We start from the raw sequence: 10,994 nt of genomic DNA on the forward strand, positions 1-10,994 counted from the left end.
CAACGTCCTATATTTATGGAGCAATATCCCATTGTCACCTGCATATGGTGTTTATATCTCTCAACTGATTCAATACACAAGAGCTTGCTCTGCGTATGATCATTTTATTTTGATTAGAGGCAGGCTACTGACAAACAAGTTGCTGGTGCAGGAATTTTAGCAGTGACGTTCAACGTCAGCACTTATATGGTTTAGTTTGCCAATACAATCTATCATTGGGTCAAATGGTGTTTGATGTGATTCATACCGATTGGTAAGTCTTTCATGACCCACTGATTTTGACTACGTAGTACTTCGTTTCCCTGATCAAGACACAGGGTTCACGTCGGGTGTGACCGGTAGACAAGGGATGCTTACTCCAGGTAGACAACAGGACCCATATTTACTAAAGTTCGTAGACGTTAACGTAAACGTAGGACTTACGTCTGACTTAAGATTAGAGTTACTTATTCGTTAAATGATACACATGCATTCACAAAACCTTTCGTAACCACAAAGGTAACTTACGAATTGTTAAATGTACGATTGCACCTAAGCGTGCGCAGTGATTATTTTCACTTTGAAGCAAAAAAGGTAATTTACTCATCTACTTTGAATCCCCTGCGCTAACGCTGCATCATCACCTAAAATGACGAAAAAGAACACAGAACCCTGTGAGAAAGCATCGAATTTCAACGTACATATATGCCTGCCTACGGTATGTCGATCAAGTGCACCGTTATTCAGTGTTGTTTACAAATTCAAATGGAAAGTTCATCAAATTGATGTACTTGTTCAAAAAGAAGACGGCATGAACTGACAAGTATGCTAAGTTGTTTGTGTAGAAATTACCTTTCGTTTACCTCTTACAATATATTTAAAGGGGATATTAGGTGTGATATACATGCACTATATATCCAAGTATTGTATTTCTCAAAAGGTCATAAAGGTTGTCAGGAAATAAATTGCCAACATATAGCAGCATTCCTTTATTTAGATGCATATTTCTTCATGTCTGCTTCGGAAAGTTTTTCCATGATGTCTCAAAGTTAGTATTGGGATGCAGTATGTACAGTGCATATATTATGATGTAAGAATATCCACTGTTTGTACACATATTCATTTCTGTACTTATATTTTTCAAAATAAAAATCAGTTATGGTACATGTAATGATTTTCTTAATGCATTGATGATTAAAACTTTAGACAAAGACTTAAGAACACAATCTATGAATTTTTATGATCAAAGTTTGTCTATTTTGCATGTGCTGTACCTGTCCGTCTAGCATCTCTTGACCTTTTGGGCGAATAGAAATTTTAACAATATAAGGACATACACTATGTTTCTCTGAAATTATTTTTATCTCCTCGATATAAAGAATTCTTGCATGTTTTCCAAAATAATTTTAGAGGGGCATTAGCTGTAATTTTGTCACCAAAAATTGAATTCAATAACAATTGCTCTATATCATGTATTTCCCTAATAACACACGTATCTAATTATTTACATATCATCTGATTTTACATTTTTACTGACCACAACCAGGAACTATCAATATATGGAGATGTTTACTCCTCTTAAGCACTTGATCCCACCTCTGGTGTGTCCAGGGGTCCGTGTTTGCCCAACTATCTATTTTTTATTGCTTATAGGAGTTATGCGATTGATCACTGTTCGTTATCTTCACCTTTCATTTGGTTCTCGTAAGACTTCTTGTTAACACATTATTACACGTTTATGATAATATAAAAATTCCTTGCATATGTTAACTCTAGACTAAAACAAACCTGAGAATATACCCCGGGATGTTTTATGGAAACAAAATTGAATGCAAATGAATCGTACCTGAAATGTCACAATAATTATCTTTTATTGAGAAACGCTTTTCATGTTCTAAAATGAAACTTACCATTCTTGGTTAAAGAGTATTTTATTTATGTTTTGGAAAGAAGGACCAAGCTCATTACAAGGGGTATAGGTAATGAAGAAATGATCAAGTTGACATGGGGTCATTTGCAATCGTTTTCTTAATATGGACGTTTTGGTTATAATTGATTAAAATTAGGAATCGTAGCTGGTACTTGATGATATCTTCCCAGATAAATATACAATAAAATCAGTATTATCTCATTTTTACAGTTTACTTAGCTAATAATTATGTTACATATGGTTTTTTTTTTCAAGTCTTATGAAATTTAATTTCAGTCTAATGACAGTTGTTTAAATCAACATGATAATATTATTCTTTAGGTCTTTGGGTACAATGCCGTAATGGCCTAATAAATCTTTTGTGAAACCGAGAAATGCTCATCTTCCATTCCTATGGTTGTATGAAAGGACGGCTAGAGGAATTCAAAAATACATGGCAGGACTTAGAATCCAACCCAGGACCCGTAAACTGTCAATTTACCCACTGACTAATCTATGTTGATGTTAATGGTCCATCTGCTACATTGATGTCATCTTATATATTTCTCATTAATTTGTTTGATATGCAAATTTGACATTAAAATAATAATTAAAAAAAACCCCAAATGTTTCATATATTCACCAAAATAAAATTTGTTACAATACATGTTTAAGAAATTAAGTACATGTGTTTAATTTTTATTCCTTATGAATTATGAGATTGATCACTGTTCGCTATCTTCACTATTCGTTGAACTTACATAGACTTTAACCGCATACCAACAGCTCAACGTTTTGAAAAACTGGATGACTTGAAATTCTCCATCGTCAAATTCGCAGACGTGTGTTGCAATAATTCATTACCACTTCTATAAAAAGAAAAATGGGAAAGCAAAATGATTATGGGGCTGTAGATAAACAAGAAGCATTATTGTGTTCGTATATCTATGTTTTCGTTGCCATTTGTCAAAATATCAATCATCAAGGTCTTCATTCGAATTGAAGAATTAAATCAAAAAGAAGAATTCAAACCTCAGAATTTTTGCAGTGATGTAGGTAACTACATTAAGAGACAACTATGGTCAAGTTCAAAACAAATGAAGGGAAATTCATGCTAAAGCATAGTCTGTTTTCCGTATATCAATTCCGTTATGATACGTTATGTCATCTTCGTGTATGGAAAATGTGAATATAACCCATAGTGATCAATCTCATATCGTATGGAAACGTATTTCAGTTTCTCTTCCACAGCAAATCTGTTAAATCCACTGCAGAAATAAACAACTGTTGTGATAGAGGCAGTTAGCCAAGTCATCCTTTCCTTGCAAGTATTGCAAGAATGTCCGAGTAGAGAGATTGCATTGAGTGACCACAAAATATCAATCGTATCGAGATTGAAATTCCCTAATTATTTTGGTCCGATATTAGAAATATCAAATTCACCTCAAAAGCATGTGCAGGTAAATATGACGGCTTCATTTTCATTTCTTGGATTTTGGCCAGTACGAAAGCACGACATTGTATTATAAACTTAGATAATCAAAAGAAGTAAAGATAAAGAAATTGTCCATTTTCAGTTATCTCTCTGGCAAAAATGTACAGTGTGCATTGATTACATGGTATATATTCTAACAATTATATAACAGCTTAAGGACTGTTGCATAACTCTTTGTGAGTGATGTTTTGTGCTCAATTCTTTTATGTTAGATTTTAATGAAGATATAAGCACCAAGGAATCGTGGAATTGAAATGACTCACAACCGTAGGAATTAGGAATTGTTAAGGTACCAATGCCTTCCACGACACAAAATGTCAGTTTTTAAAGTCATATCCGAAAGACTTGTGATTCTCACATCTTAATGCCGAACTTTTGACAAAGGGATAACTACTACATATGTTATGTCTTAGGTTTGACGTGGTCATGGTACAAGTTGTGTCTCTATTTCGACCTCGCATGGATATATTGAATCGACATATGGAAGACAATTAGTATTGTTAATAGATGAAACGTCGTCGATATATTTAAATGTCAAATTGAAGGTTACAGCCAAATGTTATTTCTTCTCACGTAGAAGTTTCTGAACAATTCTGCTACATATGAATATAAAAACAGGTCAACTAACAAAGGAGCACAATTCGTGGCCATGGAAATTCCAATAAATTGTTGGAAGACCTGATCACCAAAGACCATCAAGATATTGTCAATGAGGAACTGTAGCATATTTTTTATTTCAACTTGTGCGTAAGATCAGAGATGTATTTAACAAAGTAATGTTTTGGAGGACTGATCACTAGATATGAATGTTTCCGTTTTCCATGTTTGTTGACGAAGCAACTGTCTATGATTTCAAAGTCTAGTTTTTAAGTTATAGCGAGGAATGGTTGTGTAAAGTGTTGAAATGGCATGGGTTTTAATGTTGTTGATCTGAGAAAAGTTTTGCGATTTCAAGTTAATCAAAAGTTCTATAGAACTTTTTTTAGTTTTTAGAATCCACATTTGATTAACACCACTTCTGGCATATTTAGTCGCACAGCAAGTGTTAACTTTCTCCATCAGAGCTGTTAATAGTTTCGTGAGGAGTGAAGATGGGGTTTGGTAAAGCACTCACTGGATCCAGCCATGTGTCTTTGTTTGTAATTCGGTTTATGTGTATTTTAGGAATCCAGTATAGGTACGGTAACTCGTATTCATTCGACCCACCGACTGGGATACCAAAGGTGCCTAAACTGAAGCACGGTTATGAATAATTTCATCTTTTGAAAGAATAGTTGGTATATAAGTAAGATTAAATGCCAAACATCTATGATATTGCTATCGTCCTTTTTGCAATAATCTTAATTTTATATTCGTTTTAGGAATGATCACAACTCCTTATCTTCAACTATTCATGGTGAATTAGAACAGGAAACTGAGAGTAACGTGGATTTATATCAGGAAAGGAATTTTGGGGAGGACGGAAGTTTTATTAGCACTTACCAAAGCCGCACTATAAACCCAGGGGAAATCGTCCCTCATGATTGGGCGTACCAAAGGTCTACTTCCATGAGGATGGAATATTTTATATTATCATTGTGTGTGAGTATCATGACGACTGTTGAGCTCTATCATTTACGGATTATATATTTCTATGTAACATTGCTCTCGGAATTAGTAGGTAAGTAATCATCTTTACATAAATTCATTAACTTTCCAATACAAAGGGATGTATGAATACTGTAGTAATCGGGCTCAAATGATTACAGATAAGGAGAGAAGGATTGAAAACTTGCGAACTTTGCGAAACAAATTGCATTATAATCAGATCATTTTCTTTAAAAGCAAGCAAATTTATTTATCTTTTGAATATGAAATAACCTATCCATGTAATATCTGATTCAATAGGATAGAATAAAAGGGCTTCCAGCTAGGTTTTCCATAAAAAATATTTCTATATTCTTTTTCACATATTGAGATAATAGATAGTATATCTAATAGTGGACCTGCTCTTCGTATGTTTTATATCTTTCTTGCGTTAACTCTGTGCTAAAATTACTATATTGCTTGTATTTCCTTTGCTAAAAATGTAAGGAAAAAAAAGGAATAAAAACGACGAAAACAGATTGAAATGCTTCCATCTTAACAGGGCATTGATTCATGGTGCACTTGCCAGACTTTGTACATTTAGTTGTAATGGATATTAACACTTAATAAGTTATGCCATGAATATTTTGGTTTTCTTCTTGTTGCCTTGAACTCGACATTTAGATATAAACAACGTTTTATCGATCAACAATAATCATTTTCATTCATCGATTATATATTATTTAACGTCCCTCTAGAGAATATTTCACGCATATAGAGATGTCACCTTTGCCGGTGAAGGGCTGCAACATTTACTCCTATGCTAAGCTCTTATGGCCTTTGAGCAGCAATATATCTTTATTGTGCCACACCTGCTGTGACACGGTACCTCAGCTTTTGCGGTCGCATCCAACGGACTACCCCAGTTCGTCATTTACTTACGACAAGCAAGGAGCACCCAGGAACTATTCTAACCCGGATCACCACCGCACAGAAATATTTTATTGAAAATAAATATTAATGGCAAACTAGCATCTCAACTTTATGACAAGCGGGGTGATATCAGCTTCCCCACCATCAAATCTCATATTTATGTACCAATATTCCATTATCAACTGTATATGGTGTTTATATTTTTTAACTGATTCGATACATAAGAACTTGTGATGTGTACAATCAAATTTCAAATTGAGGCCGGCTTCAGACCAAGAAGTTGATGTTACAGTTTCAACATCTCGTTTAAAGTAAGCATTTCGCAAATTCTGTGGTCGTTATGTTGATCTAGTTAGCCAATACAACTTATCATTGGAACAAATGCAGTCTAACGTATTCTATACCGATTGTTAGGCTGTTCTTGGCACAGACATTTGAGTAATGATTAATTCGATTACCAGATCAGAATATGGGACCCACGGCAAGTGTGACCGGTCGACAGGGGATGTCTACTCTTCCTATGCTCATGGCCCGACCTCTGATATACACGTATCCAAGTGTTCGTGTTTGCCGAACTCTTTATTTTGTATTCTTTACAGGAGTTATGAGATTGATCATTGTTTGTTATCTGTACCTTTATATTTCAAGGATTTCCTGATAACTGGAATGGAAACACTTGTTTTTCCTTCGTTTGATAATCACATTTCTCGACACATTGTGTTAATGGACAATTGCGATGATTCGTCGTAAAGACTGGTTCATTTGTGGCGGCCGTTTCACTAAGCAATTGTAGATCGTAAACGTGAACGTAGCACATCAAACAACCGTTTCACTATAAAAGTTACGACTTGTGTTCGACGAACATATTGATCGTAACTCTACGAGTGGTCTAGGACTGTAGTAAGTGCCCCTACATGCACGTAAACGAGCAATATCGCCGCCATGCTAGCCCTGGTCGATACCATTTTATAGCTGTGGTTACCTGACTGAGTTTGTTAACACTGTGGAGGAAGAAAACATTTATAATAACTTGCTTTAGCACAGGAATATTGTGCAGTCACAGCCCGAATTCGAAATACATTGAATATTGTAAATAATAAAAACAACAACAGTTGTCAACGGTGGTGGGCGGTGGGTGGGGATTGTTCTGTAATTGCATCAACATTCATGTGCATGTATAAATAACATTGTTTGAAATATTGAAGACTTTAATTTTGATACATGTGTTCAGAAATTAAAACTTTTCATCGATATGTAGCTCAGTTAAGGTTATTCGAGAAATATCCCAGCGATGTTTTAAATGTACCTCTGTGCACTTCGCACCATATGATGTCAAATTGAAAAATTACGGCACATCGTACACTCGGGAAAAAGCAACATGATTTTTTTCTGCAATATATTCTAGATGTATTTATGCGTTTAAAAAGTGCAGGGAACAATTTTTGTCTTGCATATTAATGATATGATATATATATAGGAATGAGGACAACCCCGGTAATTCGGCGATGACTGTTGATACGTTGTTAAATTTTAGCATGTTTAATTTCAGTATGCACTTTTCATGTAAAGGATTTTTATATATTTCAGAGTATATCAATAAAAATGCAGCTGGTTACCCAAATGATCTGAACTTCTGTTCACAAGTAGGGTCTCTTGCTGCTTTAAAAAAAATAAAGTGTTACGTGATATTCCTCCTAGGCACCTGATCCCACCTAGGTACGTCCAGGGGTCTGTGTTTGCCCAACGATCTATTTTGCTTTTGTATTGCTTGTAGAAGTTATGGGATTGAACACTGTTCGTTATCTTCACCTTTCATTCAATAAATGACGTCATATGAAATTACTTTGAGGGGAATTTGCGGTAGCTAAGTCACATTCAGTATATATATATATATATATATATATATATATATATATGTGTGTGTGTGTGTGTGTGTGTGTGTGTGTGTGTGTGTGTGTGTGTGTGTGTGTGTGTGTGTGTGTATTATCGTTTTAGTGTTTTACCGTAGCGAGTTTAATTATACCTGTGAATTCGAGGTGTAATATCACCCCATAATCATAGTGCATTATACTATGGAAGCCCTTAACCTAGTCCGTAACATTTAATCTATATCCGAGATTGATCACATGATCAGTATGCCTTTTATCACTATCTAAATGTAAATAACAAAGATCATAACACATGCACATTCTAATGATTCAATAATACAATTTTGTAGGAAGATATGATAAAATATCTTAATTAGGTAATGGGGGAGGGGGTAAAATTCGAAGTGCTACGTTTCTGTAGATTTTTATGAAAGTCGATAGCAATTGATTATAATACAAACTATATACACAAGAAAGAAATGGTTCGCCATCGGACTATTCCGACAATATTCATAAGAATTCTACCTGGGTAAATAAATGATCTGCATTATACATCATCACGTTAAGCTGAAAGTATATATGTATATATGCCTAAAAGAAAAAAAAGATAAAAATGTAAGAGGAAAATCAAGTAATTTCAGATATTAATTAAGTCTGTGAATTGTTTGAGATTGATATAAATATATGAATGGTGTTATAGCTTATTTTTACAACAAACAATAATCAAACGAGTGCATGAGAGGCGAAATCAACCAACAATGATCTCATAAATCCCACAATGAATACAAAATAAAGAGCAAACACGGGCCCTTGGACATATCAGAGTTGGGACCAATTAAGCATCCCCTGTCGATCGGTCACATCCGCTGTGTGCCTCATGTCCCAACCAGGCAAACGCAGAAATCCTCAGTCAAAATCAGTGTGCCAAGAACGACCTTACAATCGGTCTAACACACGTCAAACAGCATTTGACCCAATAAAAGGTAATATGAACAAACTAGATCATTATAATGACCATTGGATTATATTGAGATATATAAACATTGTTTGCAAGTGATAATGGAACATTGCTTCATAGAAGTTGATGATGGAGATATTGAAATCATCCCGTTTGTCTTAAAGATGAGTTGATATTTTTCAGTCAATATCGATTTTGTATGTATACATTCTTTAAAGGATGTTTGAAGAAGGACACGATTTTCGATGCATGTGTGCTCTTTGTTTTAATGTCTAGATCATTATCTTTTCATTATTTATTCGGTTTTGTTTTTGTCTTTTCAATATCATTCACTTATTGATGGAAACTTGATTCACTTCAGCACATTAATACACGGTATCTAAAATTCTATAAAATAGCTTTTTATATTCTTACATGATTATTTTTCCAATTTTAAGTTTCTTGAAAATAAAAACAAACAAACGAACAAACAAAAATAAAACCAAAACAAAAAACAAAAAAAAAACAAAAAAACAACAACAAAAAAAAACAACAAAAAAAAAACCAAGATACAAAAATGAAAAACAAAATACCAAATTCCCTATCAATCCTTTTAACATTCTAGGAATCTTCTGAACGTTAAAAAAGTGATTGGATTCAAAATTTCCAATATTTTCATTGACAACATGGAAATGTATTCATAGATTACTGCAGACGATAAGGATATATTCGTAATCATGAGAAAATAATGACTGTATATTTTTTTCTACAGTAAAATTAAATTTAAATGTACCTTTATATAGTTTAGAACTCTAACAAATCAGATGTAAATCCCAATCGTAAGAGCTAGGACCACGGCATGTTTCGTGAAATGATCGTAGAAGTCAAAATCATCGTAAGCGTAATCGTACGTTCACGATCTAAGATCAGATCTCTAAACTTTTGCTGTCTTGGTCATTTACCTCATATTATCTGATCATACTAATTATCGTGAAATCAAATTTCCATTCGTTGCTAATTATCTAGGGACATCACCATTATTTTTGTGTCAACACGTTCAGCAGTCATCAACCAATGGTTCGTTTATTGCCAGTCTTGGTTGTGATGACGACAAGGAGACCTTCTCGCTGACCATTGATGGAGTTAATGAAGTGTGGTCTGTTGACCTGAACAATACTTTAACAATTGGTTGGATCTATGTCAGCGTTGGTACTGGTAATAACAATTTCATATTTCCTTTGATTTGCCAGTATTGCTTAATTAAAGATTGAAAGACACTGTAAAAGTGGATTATGAAATGTATGTTGAAAATACTGAGGATAAAAGAGTTTTGAAGAACTTCTGTCGACCTGAAGGAAGTAAACTAAGATCACTTCAACGATTGACAACATGTGAATATCCTAATTCTGCCATCGGGAAGGCGAATAAAATAACTATTCGTCAAATAGGAAAGGGGTCATTGAAACTTTTTGAAGTTAAACCAATTGGTAAATGCAGAGGGATGCAGTCCTAATTTCCATCAAACATATCCTCTTTATACATCATTCATTTTATTTAATTTACTTCCCTTTAAATATCTTTCTCAAAATTATATTTCATGAAGATTTTTTTCTATTTATGGTTTACTATCTCCCCGCCTTTGTTTATGAATATCTCGTTTGAGGCAAACGATAGTATTGAATTATACGAATTCCAAAGCTTTAAACGGCGACATGGACACATATTACCATTCAAATGAAAATGTCCAGGCCTCCTGGTTCCTGAAACTGGATAAAAACTATACGATGAAATGGATACTTTTATCAGTCAGGGGAGGTAAAATTTTGATAAGTCATTAAAAGCATACATGATCAAAAAAGAGATTCACAGCGGATGTGACTGGTAAAAAAGTAATGCTTATACATCCTCCTTTCCACTTGTTTCCACCTTTGTTATTTCAAGGGGTGTGTATTTATCCTATTGTCCATTCTTGGTGATGGATAATATATTTGAAATTGATTACTATTCGTTGTATTCAATTCTTTGTAAGTAATCAGGTAATAAAGATATGATTTTCATACGAACTTCACATTTTCACAAGTTATGTTTGAATCAAATGTATAGGGCTTACGGCGGGTGTGACTGGTCAACAGGGGATGATTGCTCCTCCTAGGAATCTGGTCTCACCTCTGTTATATCCAGCACTTCATGTTTGCCAAACTATATATTTTGTATTGCTTATAGGAGTTATGAGATTGATCACTGTTCGTTATATTCACCTTTCATTCATTGAACGAACCTAACTTTTCTCAATATGTTGTAATCCAA

Source organism: Ostrea edulis, chromosome 7 (genome assembly GCF_947568905.1).
Source record: "Ostrea edulis chromosome 7, xbOstEdul1.1, whole genome shotgun sequence".
NCBI lineage: Eukaryota > Metazoa > Mollusca > Bivalvia > Ostreida > Ostreidae > Ostrea > Ostrea edulis.